This window comes from Neovison vison, chromosome 4, assembly GCF_020171115.1.
Source record: "Neovison vison isolate M4711 chromosome 4, ASM_NN_V1, whole genome shotgun sequence".
Taxonomy (NCBI): domain Eukaryota; kingdom Metazoa; phylum Chordata; class Mammalia; order Carnivora; family Mustelidae; genus Neogale; species Neogale vison.
The window spans coordinates 209,987,444-210,003,794 of NC_058094.1; the positions used below are offsets into that span (position 1 = coordinate 209,987,444).

Genomic DNA, 16,351 nt, shown 5'->3' on the forward strand with positions numbered 1-16,351 from the left:
ACATGCCCGAGCAAAGAAGCGGAGCAGATCCCACCACCAGAAAACATGGAGAGAGGAGAGGTGGGGCGGGGGGTGGGGGGAGCAGCGGGGGAAGGGAATCTCATGTCAGAACAGATTAAGGAGTACGTCTCAAAATCTGGCTTTTAGTACAGGGAAAAGTCTGACACACATATAACATCACTGTTTCACAAATCAAATGCAAGCATCGATATCCCCCCTGCCCAACTTTTAAAGCTACTTCCTAAAAATATAAGACTTCAGCTCTAAACCAGGAAGCTATGTGTAATTAGTATCTTAGCAACTATAGTTATTTCATTTTCAAAAAATTTCATGCACGGAGAGAAAAATGGAATCCTCACTTTAATATCTGAAAATGAAACTACATTTTGAAGAAGGTCGATTTCATATTAAAAGGATGATATACAGAGGGGGATAAACTTAAGACAAGTAAGTTCTGAACTCTTCTCAAAGACAGGACTAATTCTTCTAAAATCTCATATCCACCCAAAGAAAAGAAAGGAAGGATTTCTCCAATTTATCCTTACCTGAATCACCATTAATTCTTCTAAGAGCCAGATGCACCGACTTGTTTCTATAGCAGAGTCAATGCTAAGCCCAAAACCAAGCAATCGCCCAAAACGCAAAGCATTTGCTGCTGGAGCCTGAAAATCCCCTTGATGAATGAAACTGCCCCCGTAATATCCACATTCTGAGCTGGCTATTGGCTACGAGAAGGCAGCACGTGTGGAAGTCTGATTTGCCCGCTCCCGGGCATGCCTCGCTTATACCCCATCTCAGAAAGACTACAAGACACACAGCTCCTGAGTGAGTCAAAACTAGAAAGGGTTCGTTTCTCAGTAGCATTCTCTCTAACGCTACGGAAACCACGGGGAGAACAAACCACAGTGAGACTCTCCTTCGCTAGGCAATGCCAACGAAAGAAAGAATTATTATGTCAACACTGGCAATGTACAAATGAATCTCAACCCACTGCCAAGTTTTTCCTGTTATATGACCGCCTGTGAGTTATACATAGGTATAGGCTTGGTGCACATTATTTTTAAGTCAAGAATTCTGAGCCATGGTTTGGAAGCTCAAAACAACCAAGAAGTAATGAAAATTCTCAAAAGAAATGTAATCTTTGGGCTACACTAATAATGATCAAGAAATTAAAACCAAGAATAACACAGCAATGGTGTAAACTGATCTTTTTAGAATTAGGGGTTTTCTTTTCTTTTTTTTTGTTACAAAAAATATTCTACTTATTTGACAGAGAGAGAGAGAGAGCACAAGCAGGCAGAGCAGCAGGCAGAGAGAGAGGGAGAAGTAGGCTCCCAGCTGAGCAAGGAGCCTGATGTGGGACTCGATCCCAGGACCCTGGAAGGTTATTTCTTGTATTTTGTGGTGACCTGAGCCGAAGCTGAGACCATGCTCAGTGGGAAGTTTGCTTGGAACTACCTCTCACCTTCTACCCCTCTCCACACCCCCCCCCCTAATGAATAAATCAATCTTTAAAAAAAAATAAAAAAGAACCTCTGGGGTAGAGCTCAGTTATCCCCATGTTAACTAGACTCATCTTATATACTTTGAAGTTTGAGGACTATTCTTCCTGTCAATGCAACTGAACAGCTGATTATAGCTGCTGTCACTTTCCTTTCTCATTCAGTTATTTTGTCTTCGATTACTGTTGAAATCAGAAGCAATAAGAACTATTTGTGGCTTTAACTCCCCGGGGGCAGGGGGTGAGCAGAGCTGGTCTGGGTTCACCTGACCTTCCCTTCCCCCCACCGCCTCTCTATCCCTCCAGACTCGAGCTGCAGAACGTGAAAAATGCAGTACTCGAGGTTGAGATGAACATTACATTAAAAGATGCTACCACTGGAAAATAAGCAAAATTTACAACTGCTAACAGCAAGGGGAAGAAAATGAAGGAGAGCGGACACTCAGATTACTGACTGATGACCACGTTCCAGGTATCAGGTCAAGAACTTTCTATCAGTTTGTTGCCTCAGAAGTCCCACCAAAAAATACCTTCTTCAGAAGTGTACAAAGACACAAGTTCAGGAGTCTACACCTAATAGCAGGGACAGGGCAGCAATGCATTCCCTAAGCTGGCCTTAACACTGGCCTCCTGTGCCCACCTCCACCTCCATCATCCCCTGCACATAAAGGATTTTTTTTCTTTTTACAACTGATTGATTGGATGGACTGATTGATTTGTGTGTGAGCGAGCGAGTACTCTCTGGCATGTGGGTGTGAGAGGCAGAGGACAGGAACTCAAGCAGACTCCTCACTGAGCACTGGGAGCCCGACATGGGACTCAATCCCACAACGTGAGATCATGACCTGAAATCAACCAACTGGCTCAACCAACTGAGCCACCCAGACGCCCCACATAAAAGATTTTTTAAAAAGGAAACTGAGAAATGTATCTGAAATGATGCCATACTCCCATAGCTCTTGTCTGCCGTACCTTCTTTATCCAACTGAACACTGTGGTACCTTTCAGAATATTTACAATAGTTTCCAATCAGAGAACAATCCCCTGTTCTCTACTTTGACCAAATTTACTTCAGTCTGAAGTGCTGATGGGGTCGCCCCATCATTATAACATGAGCAGTAGAATCAGTGTTTTTTTGAGTATCATCAGCAAGTATGAATACTATGTTTCACTTTAACACAAAGGATTTTACCTTCTTCCTCCAATACACACGAAGTTTCTAAGGCAATTTTCTGGATACGGGGAGGACCCCAACCAGCACATTTAGAAATAAGTTCTCCAGTGCTCCCCTCTGTGTTTCAGGACGACTAGGCACTCGGACATCTGACAGTAAGGAAACCCACTGTATACCTTCAACTTTTTACCATGAGCTGCTGCAGAGTGTATCTGGTGTTCCGACTATTTTGTCTAACAGGAAAATTTGGATCTGTCAGGACAGCAGTTCTCACAACTACACGTTAGCATGGAACCAATCTGAACCCCAAATGAAATCATAGGAGAAAGTCCAATACGGAAACCGGATGGAAGTGCAGCAACGTGTTGTGGCAGACTAGAGGAGGGACAGTCCCCCTCTGGGGGTTTATCTGGGCTGACTTACTCATCATCCCCCAAGGTGGATACTGAGCCAACACCGCCAAGCCCCAAGGGCTCTATTGTTTTTAAAAGATTCTTTGTTTATTTATTTGGTGGGGGGAGGGAGAGAAAGCAGGGGGAGAAGAAGAGGGAGAGGGACAAGCAGACTCCCCACCAAGCACAGAGTGTGATGTGGGGCCTGATCCTTGACCCTGAGATCATGACTTGCGCCGAAACCAAGAGTCAGACCCTCAACCAACTGAGACACCCAGGTGCCACCCAAGGGCTCTATTTTATCCCTTCTCATACCCTGGTGACTTTTTAAAACTTGTGTTTTATTTTATACCGTGTATGCCTTTGCATCTCAAAGTTGGGAATATATTAAGAAATTTTCAAATGTTAAATCATATTTCAAGTGTGCTTACACTACATTCAACTTGGGAATCCTATTTCGTATTTGGCTAATGTGGACCCTAACCCAAAAAAGCATGGTTTCTATTTGTATCTCTTTGGCAACAATATCCTTAGCATATTTGCAAGTTCAACTTTTTTTTTTCTTTCTTTCTTTCTTTCTTTTTTTTTTTTTGAGAGGGAGGGTGGTGGAGGGACAAAGGAAGAGAGAGAGAGAGAATCAAGCAGGCTCCACGCCCAGCACAAAGCCTGACATGAGGGCTGATCCCTCCACCTGGAAATCATGACCTGAGTCAAAATCAAGAGTCATCTACCGAGAAGCCCCCCAGGTCATGGTATAAACACAAAATTTTGTCAGGATAATGCATTTTAAATGAAGAAGAACATCACTGGAACTCCTGGATGCCCTGCTGTGATTCTACTTTTCACCGGTGGCTGTTAGCTTGCTACAGATGGTACAGTAAGTTTCAGACTATACATGAAAATACAGACAAACAAACAAAAATTACCTTGAGATTTAATATGAGGAATGAATTTGAAGTGTTGCCAGGTTATCGTTATTTTACTTTATTTTTTTAAAGATTTTACTTATTTATTTGACAGAGATCACAAGTAGACAGAGAGGCAGGCAGAGAGAGAGAGAGAGAGGAGGAAGCAGGCTCCCTGCTGAGCAGAGAGCCCGATGCGGGGCTCGATCCCAGGACCTGGGATCATGACCCAAGCCGAAGGCAGAGGCTTTAACCCACTGAGTCACCCCGGCGCCCCAATCGTTATTTTAAAAAATGGAATACTAGATCAGCACACAGAACAAAGACTGAAATGCCTTCATGAAGAATGAATACCTCTAATATCCTGCTCACAGAACATGTAACAGCCTTTTCTTCCCAAGTATTTTCTGACTGGCTTTTCCCCAGTTTTATTTATTCCAGTTTTATTAAAATAAATGCTATTTATTTTAAAAGGTTAACATGTCTCCTCCGGGAAAGACATATATATATAACATTTCCAGTGTTCTTGCAAGACAATGGTCAGAGTGGAGGGGCTGTCCTGAGTCACTTGGGACCACCAACTTGAATCAGGGAAAGGCCTCGATGTTCTGTCCCTCAGAATAAACATAGTGTTTAAAAGTAGCAAAATCTATGTCCAAGACAGTGTCATAAACATTCACATCCATAGACGGGATAACAGTGACTTGTCGTTTCACAATTCATGATTAACTATATTTCTCATTTCAAAGTACTGTGAATTCTCTCATGATTTTCATTTTAACTTATTATTAAAAATAATTATGGGAGCACTCTAGTAGTACGTGGATAATTTTAAAGCAGTGAACCTCATTCCAAGAACCAAAAGCATGGTTAAGAGAAATAAGTGGTTATGTTCCCCAAATGTATCTGTGTTGGTGCTTAAGACTGGAGCTACCTTTCCCTTAGGAATGATGCTGCCAGTGACAGTAGCCAGATCAAGCCACAGAAACAGATTTCACTTATAATGTACCTGTAATACGATATTCCTGAAAGAAATGTATATTTTAACTGTACTGCAATATCAATAATTATATAAGGAATAAACTAATAGAACTAAGAATTATTTTTATTTTTCTGTGTGCAAATGTGTAAGAAAATTTAATCAGAAGAGGATGGCCTTCCCTAAGACACTCATGATTACTTAAAAGTTGATGACACTGGGGTGCCTGGGTGGCTCAGTGGGTTGAAGCCTCTGCCTTTGGCTCAGGTCGTGATCCCGGGATCCTGGGATCGAGCCCCACATCAGGCTCTCTGCTCAGTGGAGAGCCTACTTCCCTTCCTCTCTCTCTGCCTGCCTCTCTGCCTGCTTGTGATCTCTGTCTGTCAAGTAAATAAATAAAATCTTAAAAAAAAAAAAAAACTTGATGACACTGGTTATTATGCCTTATTTTACTTCCAATATACTACATTCTTTGATAATGATAATATCCTTACCCTTGGGCTTAAAGCTGTGACTGGCATCCCTGGCGGGGGAGCTCTCCAAGACGGAAGAAGGAAAAAAGCTTAGAAAAAGAGAGATTTACTTGAAATATAGAAAAAAATGTGGCAATATGTTGGGTGAAATTCACGAAGACTAAAACCTGAAGAAGGGGTTGGACAAAGAAGAGGATTGAAGAGAATTCCACCAGGTGAATGGTGAAGTGTGGGATTAGACCTCTTAGCTGAGCCGGACAGCCTGGCTGTTTTACGGAGTGGGGGAGTCTGGGAGGCCAACCAGAGGCGATGTGCGACCGGTCATGGGAGTAACCAGAATGTGCGCGAAGCGAGTGTTTATAACGTGGGAAGGCTTTGTGTGGTGAACCTGGTAAGAATTCGGTTGTCAGTCTTTCAAAAGAAGCAATTGATCTGGCCTGGCTGGTGACTCAGTGGATGAGAACAGAGTTGAGGCTCAGCAGGGGGCAGCGAGTGGTATGTGCTTAGCTTCATGGTCACGGGGCATGAATAGCTCTAAGCAGGAGGCTCCCACGCTGGCCAAAAGGAACAGACCGAGCCTATAGACAGCACAGTGTAACAACTCTCTAGCTGTTACGGCAACTCTGTTCTAACAATCGAATCATTTTTTGGTGGTAAACTGGGGACTCCTTATTTAATTGGGAAGGGATGGGATGGAATAGAAGTTAGGGATCACAATCTGAAAAACGGGTTCCTATTATCATACCTAACCTCATGCTGTTTCCTGAAAGTGATCACTGGACCCTACCTTATAGTGGTAGGAGCTCCACGCGGTTTTTCTTAAGTAAGGTCTATACCCAAAGCAGGCCTCAAAGTCACGACCGAGATCAAGAGTTGCACACTCCATAGACTGAACCAGCCAAGAGCCTGAGCTACGTGCATTTTTAACGTCACAAACGTGCTAAAAGTAAATCTGAAATACAGTATTTAAAGGCCTTATATTAATTTAATTTATTTATTTGACAGACCGAGATCACAAGTAGGCAGAGCAGCAGGCAGAGAGAGAGGGGGAACTAGGCTCCCCACTGAGCAGAGAGCCCAATGTGGGGCTCGATCCCAGGACCCTGAGATCATGACCTGGGCCGAAGGCAGAGGCTTAATTCACTGAGCCACCCAGGCGCCCCACTTAAAGGCCTTATAGATCACAACACAAACTAAATAGACGGACTGCACTTCTGAATGGAGTGTGAGCATGAGTGTGACTGTGCGTTTCTAAAGCTGTGGAACTCCCTTTCTATTAACGGGCGCCTATGGAAAGAAAAGGAGAATATTGGTTATAGTCAAAGGTATCCCCTCCCATCTGGTTCTGGACAAAAGTCAAACCCGTCTTAACGTGGTGTTTTTCAAACTGTAGGGTGGGTTGTAAAATAAATATGATGCATTACAAGCAGCATTTTTACAAAAACAAAACAACAGAATAAAATAGAAGAGTTTCTCATGCTCAGTGTAACTATTAGTTTATAAAATAGTTGTTCCTTTAATGGTGTGTGTGTTATGTGTACTTTTCCATGCTATAAAACATAATCGTTTCTGGGAGTCCCAAGAAAGAAAATGGTTTATTAGGAAAGAAGATTAAAGATCATGTTTGAAACGAGGGGGAAGGGTTTGTGTGTGGATTTAACTGAACCGGCGCCGTGCCTAGGTGGCCTCATCTCGGAAACTGACCCACAAACCAAGATGTATTTTCATTACTAACTGACAACGGTAAAGATACCACGCAAGTCATTATTCACTCATTCACCAGTTTCGTGTGTATTCTCCCTAGTCAGAGGTTATGGGGGGAGGATAAAATTACTAAAAAAAAATTAAATAGGCTCGTATAATATAGTAATTGCTAAGACATGCTGAGTGCTGAGTGACCGTGTTCTCACTGACTCATTTGCATGTCATTAACTCCCAAGAACCCCACAAAGGTAAATACTAATACCTATCTACATTTTACCGAGAACCAGAGAAATTCAATCAGTGGCCTCTGAAGCAGTCACCTCTGAACCCAGGAAGTCTGGGTCCAGAAATGTCACCCTTAATTGCTGTAGAGCATCTTTAGCAGTTCAGTCCATGATCATCCCTGACTGAGAGGAGGGCTGTGGCGCAGGGCTGGAGCAGGAAAGAAGTACACCCCAGGGGCTGGAGCAGGAAAGAAGTACACCCCAGAGGCTGGAGCAGGAAAGAAGTACACCCCAGGGGCTGGAGCAGGAAAGAAGTACACCCCAGGGGCACACTCCTGCTGCTAACGCTCTCTGGCCTCGGCTCTGCCATCCTCCTCCCTTCTCCCGCGGTTAAAGCCCTTTGCGCGGATGCCACACACAGTTAGCCTCCTTTACACTCTGATACCCTGATGCATTCTGAACACGCTTCCCAGCACATTAGTTCAAACTCCATCTCTTCTTCTCCTCCCTCGAAAACATGCAGAAGGAGAACTGAGCACGTCCCTACTTTTCGGTAATGAATCGAACTCTTATTCATTTAAAGTTAAAAAGAATTCGTTCTCTGGTCCTTAAACGTTCCTAGTAGCCAGTCATTTCCAACACACCTTTGTGTCCTGCCTCCTCAAACCAGTGACCAGGCAGCCCTCGTGTTCACTGTTGGTCGGGCACTTCTTTCTCTCTATCACTTGTGTTGCTCTCATCGGTTTCAAACAAGATCCAAAGATATCGCAGATACGATATACACTGTGAAAGGTGCACCTTTGTGTTTCAGGAAAAATATGAAAGAATCGTGTACCAAAGCTTTCTCTTTTTTGTCCAATCTACCCACCCTTGCCTTCAAGATATATAGTAAGCCCTACACACCGAGCATAGACAGGCAGTAAGGGAGGTAAAAATCAACACGATTCTTGGTAGCATAGTTACCTTTCCTAGCTACTAGGTCCACACATAAGAAACTAACACAGTGTTGTATAAGTGCCAAGCAAACACTATGTGCTTCTCCATGCTGAAAGGAGAAGGAAGTACTATTGCTCTTCTTATACCATCTAAATTAAAATGGCCAGTGCAAGAGAATCCTGGGACCAAAGGGAAACCATGTTGAGATCTTGGTCTGACCCCCCCACCTTGGCCACGTAATTTGAAACTCTTCCTCCTAAGAGCACCGTGTGGCCAAACCCAACTCCCTTTCAAGTTTAAAACTGTAAAGAATTAACGCCTATTGATGCACTGTATGTGGAGAATTAAATGATGAGAATAATTCAGGATTCTTTCAAAATGTAATGCAATACTCATATAATTAAGACAAAATCTGAGGCTTACGCATATTGTGACAATGCTTTCCCAGCCTTGGCTTGAATATACATTTTCCAAGAAACCTATTTAAAGTAAGGCAGTGGTAGGGGCACCTGGCTGTCAGAAGAGCATGCGACTCGCTCTTTGAGCCCCATACTGGGTGCAGAGACTGCTCAGAAAGTGAAAAAGTAAATTTAAAAAAAAAAAATAAGGCAATGGTTTAACACTTTCAAAAAATACATATCATATAGAGTTCCGTCAAAATAAAATTTTAACTGAGTAATGACTGTGTACGTGCCAGGGTCAATGTCATAACCCAAGTCAGAAATATGATTTTACTATTTACCACTACAATAATTTTTAGGTTATTTTTAAGTATATTTAAAGTTACTTCTCTGCTAGGTCAGATTATCCTGTTTATTTCTAACACATAGTCATCAGGTCTAAAAGCAATACTTCTCACAGGGGCTACAATCCTTTTTTTTATAGTTTAAAAAAAAAGGTGATTCAAGCATATACCAATTTAGTGGATCAGTTTCTAAGAAAGATGAGGACCAAGGATAAAATATGACACTTTTTACTAGTCGTACTACATAGTGGGACTTTTCTGGGGTGACAGCATTCATTTTCCTGCCCATTTACCCGGGTTCACTGCTTGGGACCAAGGGCATTCCGGTCGAAGCCAGCCATCCAGATGAGCATAGTGCCTGGCCATGGGAATCAGATTCTCTTAACGTGGGAAGCTGAATGATTTCTGGGGAAGGGGGAAGGGAGCCAATGTAAAACTGCAGCCTCCAAAACTGAGACTGCATCTATACCTGCAGAAAATAATATGGGTAGTAACCTCCTGCACGGACCTGTTCTTAGAAACTTTGCTAAAACCAAGGGAAGCAAGGGCAAAAATTAACTACTGGGGGGGGGGGGCGCCTGGGTGGCTCAGTGGGTTAAGCTTCTGCCTTTGGCTCGGGTCATGATCCCAGGGTCCTGGGATCGAGCCCCGTATCGGGCTCTCTGCTCAGCGGGGAGCCTGCTTCCTCCTCTCTCTCTGCCTGCTTGTGATCTCTCTCTCTCTCTCTGTGTCAAATAAATAAATAAAAATTTTAAAAAAATTAAAATAAAATTAACTACTGGGACTCACCAAGATCAAAAGCTTTTGCACAGCAAAGGAAACCGTCAACAAAACCAAAAGAAAAGTGACAGAATGGGAGAAGATATTTGCAAATGCATATTAGATAAAGGGTTAGTGTCCAAAATCTATAAAGAGCTTATGAAACTCAACACCCAAAAAACAAATAATCCAATCAAGAAATAGGCAGAAGACATGAACAGACATTTCAATAGGCAGAAGACATGAACAGACATTTTGGCAAAGAAAACATCCAGATGGCCAACAAACACACGAAAATGTGCTCCACATCACTCGGCATCAGGGAAATACAAATCAAAACCACAATGAGATACCACCCCCACACCAGTCAGAATGGCTAAAATTAACAAGTCAGGAAACGACAGATGCTGGTGAGGATGTGGAGAAAGGGGAACCCTTCTACACTGCTGGTGGGAATGCAAGCTGGTGCAACCACTCTGGAAAACAGCATGGAGGTTCCTCAAAAAAATAGAGCTATCCTACAACCCAGCAATTGCACTACTGGGTATTTACCCTAAGGATACAAATGTAGTGATCCAAAGGGCCACATGTACCTGAATGTTTATAGCAGAAATATCCACGATAGCCAAACTATGTTAAGAGCCTAGATGTCCATCAACAGATGAATGGATAAAGAAGATGTGGAATATATATACAATGGAATACTATGCAGCCATCAAAAAAGAAATCTTGCCATTTGCAACGACGAGGATGGAACTAAAGGGTATTATGCTAAGCAAAATAAGTCAATCAGAGAAAGACAATTATCGTACGATCTCTCTGATATGAGGAATCTGAGAGATAGATTGGGGATTGTGGGGAGTAGAGAGGGGAAAAAAAAGAAACAAGAAGAGATCAGAAGGGAGAAAAACCGTAAGAGACTCTTAATCTCACGAAAAAAACTGAGGGTTGCTGGGGGGTGGGGAGGGAAGGACAGGGTGGCTGGACATTGGGGAGGATATGTGCTATGGTGAATGCTGTGAAGTGTGTAAGCCTGATGATTCACATACCTGTACCCCTGGGTCAAATAATACATTATATGTTAATAAATAAATAATAGTAAAAATAATAACCATATGCACAGGAACATTTTGTTTGCTGAGGGGAGCTACCCCATGCCTGAGAATGCACGAATTAAAGGTGTTGTTCTCTAGGTTGTGAAGGGGTGCACACAGAAACACCTGGAACTTCCCAGGGAGCCGCTGTTAGGAAAGGAAGCCGGTCCAGGTGGAAAAGTTATCACACACAGGCTTCGTGCTCATGGAGGCACAGACAGGGTCTTTCTTCCTTTCCCACCTGTGCACACATAAGGCTGCCCCCCCAGTCTAGCAGAGGGGAGAAACAGAGCACCAGGTACAGGACTAGGCTGTGATCTCTGGGACACTTATGCTGAGACACGTGCTTTCCAAGGAGTGTGTTAAAAAACAAAAGACAAAGAAGACTGAGGTTTAATACCTATTTTTGAAAATTATTCAAGTGAAAGCAACCCTATGACCAGTTATGTGTGTGTGTGTGTATCCATCCATCCCAGTACCCTTTATATATATATATATCCACCCCAGTACCCTTTATTTTGCCATATTATTTGTCAATTATACCTTAATAAAAGTAAAAAAAAAATCCCATTAAAACTTCTGGTGGAGTAAGTACTATCTCCATGTCAGGATCAGTTCTGCCTCTTAATAGCTCTGTGGCCTTGTGTAAGCCACAGGGAACTCACTTTCCTTATCTGTAAATGGAAAAGGTTAAGGTAAATGTCCTCTAAACTACCTTTCACTTACAAATTCACAAGCTTAAATTTATTTTCCAACTTATTTTCCCCTTCCAAGATCTCTGATCTTAATCCTACACTAATTTTGCCTTAAAAGGAAAAAAAAAAATGGGAATAGGTGGGGAGGGGAGCCGGGAAGGCTTGTCAAGACAGATTCTCTCATTAACTTCCTGCTTTGCCCTGGACATTCACAGTTTTAAGAATAAGCAAGAAACAGGGGTGCCTGGGTGGATCAGTGGGTTAAAACCTCTACCTTCGGCTTGGGTCGTGATCCCAGGGTCCTGGGATCGAGCCTCACATTGGGGGGGGGTGTCTCTGCTCAGCAGGGAGCCTGCTTCCCCCCCTCTCTCTGCCTGCCTCTCTGCCTACTTATGATCTCTATCAAATAAATAAATTAAAAACTTTAAAAACTTTAAAAAATTTTAAAAATTTAAAAAAAGAATAAGCAAGAAACATAATGAACTCCCCATGCATTAATTCTAAACACTTGGCAATATCTGCAACATATTTTAAATTATAGAGATATTCCTCTTTTCATAATTACATACTCGGCCACTTCTAAATCCAACGACAGCTCTTTGTGCGCCAGAAAACAAAGAACCCTAAAGCAAAAACTAAACAAGAAAATAAGTTATGATTAACTATGGTATTGCTTCTTCCCCAATAAGGTGGTCAATGAAAAACTGGGTGCAGATATGTATTTATTTGCCCTTCAATGAGAGGTGCTGGATTTACCTTCTTCCAATTATTGGTGTAGACACACCCCAAATCCTAAAATCCTCTGGAATCTGTCTGCCTTAAATTTCCTACTGCACTAGCAAGATATACCACGTCATCAGGATACTTGGGAAATATATTCAGATATTCACACTGAGAGAGTGGTGCAGGGGAGGGAGAATCTCAAGCAGACTCCCTGGGGAGCAGGGAGCCTGATGTGGGGGGCTCTGGCTCACGACCCTGAGACCAGGACCCACGCTGAAACCAAGAGTGGGAGGCTCAACCGACCGAGCCACCCAGGAGCCCCGGAGTTACACTTTCTAATTCTATTAAATCCCCTTTTCTTTCAGTAAGTGGTATTTTCCTTTCTGGCTATCCCAGCTCATCAACAACATAAAACAAAAAGCTTTTTCTGAAGCTTCATGTAAGCAACATCATTCCGAGCCAACTAGCATTCAGGGACTGGCGAGGGCTCATTCCCGACGGCGGTTAGGGAACTGCGGTCTTTCACACACGAGCCTCCCTGAGCTTCCTTAGAACATGCACATTCTGCAGAACGGAGAGGATGGGGTGGGGGGGGTTGTCGCTGGGTGATGGGCATTAAGGAAGGCACATGACGGAATGAGCACCGGGGGTTACACAAGACTGATGAGTCACGGACCTTCACCTCTGAAACTAATAATACATTATGTATATAACATAGAAATTAACTGAATTTAAAGAAAAAAGAAGAAGACTGGGATGACAGTACTATTTATCTACCCTCACGTTCCACACCCAATGCCTGGCACACAGGGAACACTGAATGCTAGAAACGTTGTTGTTTTCTTTGTCATATAAACAGTTCCCAAAAATACAGACTAGACTGAAACAAATCCATCCCTGACTGGAATAAGCACAGGAAAAGAATGTCCTGAGAGGGCCACCGAGTAGCTCCAAAGGTGGCAACGACAGGGGCAAGTAGGTACCATGCACTTACAGGAGGCCACGCAGTTCATGTCCCCTGTTTCAGGACACGGCCACAGAACTGGACCGAAGCCCTGAACTTCAAACCTCGCAAACCCATACCACCCTCTGTTCCCTCTCTTACTGTTCACGTCTTCTGTTTCTTCTATTCGTGCTTTTGGAAGAAGTGCCTGGCTACCAGACGTGACTTCTCGCACTCTTCCTGATCATTCTAGGTGCCCTGATAAAATGAGTAATGGTTTCTATTTTCACTTCAGGTTCCCCTCTCCGAATAGGAATAAAGGAAGATGGCCAGAAAAACTGGGTGCATAGGAAATTTTTTTTTAAAATTTGTGCTATTCTTCTGGCTTGGGGTTTTAAACTCAAGAGTATTTTATGTTCCCAAACACTGTTTCTGTATTTGCCATAATTTGTGCCCTGAACCATTAATAACATTCTTTTCGGCCATTCCCTGCAGCCAGTACGATCTTGCTCAGAACAGTCCATCTTCTACAATGGAGGGGAGAAGAGAACAGAGTGGGCGGACCGGGCTTTAGCTCCCTCTCGGCACACGCTCACAGCTCTTGTTTAAAAGGGACGGATGTACACATTTTGGTGTTTTTTACCAGCTTCCAGGCATGCACGGTGTACTAGAAGTAGAGACGGAGAGAAAACTAGAGTACGTTGCTCTCCTTTATTATCTACAACCTTAGAAAGACTCCTCAAAAATAGGTGGATCTTAGATTTGCTTAAAAGAACCACACTAGGGGCGTCTGGGTGGCTCGGTTGGTTAAGTCTCTGCCTTCAGCTCAGGTCATGATCTCAGGGTCCTGAGATCAAGTCCTGCATCGGGCTCTCTGCTCAGCAGGGAGCCTGTTTCCCCTTCTCTCTGCCTGCCTCTCTGCCTACTTGTGATCTCTGTCTGTCAAATAAATAAATAAATAAAATCTTTAAAAAAAATAAATAAAAGAACCACACTTTGTGGGGTGCCTGGGTGGCTCATAGGTTAAGCGTCCAACTCCTGATTTTGGCTCAGGTCATGATCTCAGTATCGTGATCTCATTATCATGAGATCAAGCCCCACATCAAGCCCCACGTCCAGCCCAGAGAGCTCTGCACTGGGTGTGGAGACTGCTGAAGATTCACTCTCTCCCTCACCCCCTGCCCAGCTCGTGTGCACACTTTCCCTCTCTCTCTAAAAAAATTAAAAAGTAAAAAAGTGAAGAACCACTTTGCACATTAAAATCTTTATGATTTCTTTATAAATAAACTTGCCTCTGATATCAACAATAAAAATTTTGCTAAAATAAGCATTGCACAGAAGTCACTATGATATTCCAATTTGGACTTCAAAATAAAGCAGCAACAGATTTTAGATTCCTGTTTTTTCCAGCACTAGATTTATAACTACAACCAAATGTATTGCCCATTTAACAAACCAAGCTGCAAACCTAAACCATTTAAAACTTAAGTTCTTAACTATCCTGGAAGAGTGCATTATCATTTCCAAAAGTTTTAAATGGATGTTGGCTTACTGGGAGTTTTACTAAACTATCAATTTGTGGTCCCGTTAGGAACCCATGAAGGGAAGGAATCTAGTTCTACCATGAAGTCCTTTTCCCCATGAGGCATCAGCTTCTGACTGGGTGATGGGCTATTAATACTTTTCAGTTCATTAGACGTGGAGCTGGAGAGTCTAAGAATGCTGACGGGGGCTAGGGGAGTGACTTCGGTGCGTTCCAACATACCTGTGCACAGGTATGCATGGCTTACCTGTGCATCAGGAAAGCTTAAGGTCCTAAAAATGACAACTTGATAGACTTCAGAATGGAAAAATGCTGCAACTCTACATCTGAGCCAGCAGGTGTCTCTCTGCAGCCCATGACACCAACCAAAAAGAACAGGACACAGAAGACCCCCGCCCCACTATAATTCTGTGATCCTGCGAACCACAGAAGAGCATGAACTGTGAGAGGAGACTGCCAGAAAAGGCAGGTTTCTGAGAAACTCGATATGGGGATCTAAGCAGATACAGGAGTGTTACCTTTTGAAAATTACATTTACTAGGCAGGATCTAATAGCATTGAGCGATCTGTTTCAGTCAAAACGGTAAAATGATTCTCGGCTCTTGGTCAGGAGAGGAAGGTCCAAGTTCAAACAAAGAGCACTGAGAAGTGAATGGTACGTGAAAAACAGAAACACAGGCTTAGTTACAAAAGGAAGCAGAGGGGCGCGCCTGGGAGGCTCAGCGGGTTGAGCGCCCGACTTGAATTTTGGTTCAGGTCACAATCTCGCGGTCCTGGGATCGCTGACCCTGACCTGGAGTCGGGCTCAGCACTGACTCTGAGTTTATTCCCCGCTACACTCACACACTCTCTCTTGCTCTAAAAATAAATTATGAATTTAATAATTTTTTTAAAAGAACAAAAATTATTTAATAATTTTTTAAAAAAAGAACAAAAGTAAGGAGAGAGTTTTGCATATAAGAACTAAAATAAGGCAAGTCTGAGGGAGTATTTAGGGATAACGGAGACCTATGCAAGTTACTACAGAACATGGAAAAGGAGAAACACGTGCCTGTGCCGCTGGTCAAAGTACCCCTTACCAGTAGTATATGGAACCTATTCTGTAAGTAATCAGGAGCAGCAGAGACGAAAGCAGCAAGAAAAAAGAGAAAAAAGGAAATTGTATCACAGCTCCCAACAGTACAGGTATTATTTTGGGAAACCACAGATCCGCAGATACAAATGTGTGTGCTGGGTCCTCACGTGACACCCAACTCCTTCCTGGGGGTTCCAGCACAGAGGTCTGGGAGCCACGACCTATGGAGTGCAGCACCAGTGCCCACCTCTCTCAAGGTGACAATGCCATCTGTAACACCTCCAAACAGAAAAGCAACTTCCAGGGGCACCTGGGTGGCAGAGTTGGCTAAGCACCTGACTCTCAATTTCCGGCCAGGTCATGATCTCGGGCTCAGGTCAGACACTGAGCCCCACGTCGGGCTCCGCCTCAGCTCAGAGTCTACTTAAGATTCTCCCTCGCTCTGCCCCTCCCCACCTCATAAATAAATCAATCTTAAAAAAAAAA

General features: G+C 43.2%; 1 long non-coding RNA gene across 1 annotated transcript in view; it reads right to left on the reverse strand.

Annotated features, from left to right (window-relative positions):
* LOC122905077 overlaps window positions 1-16,351 on the reverse strand; it is a 76,451-nt gene that overhangs the window by 19,314 nt on the left and 40,786 nt on the right. The window lies entirely within an intron of this gene.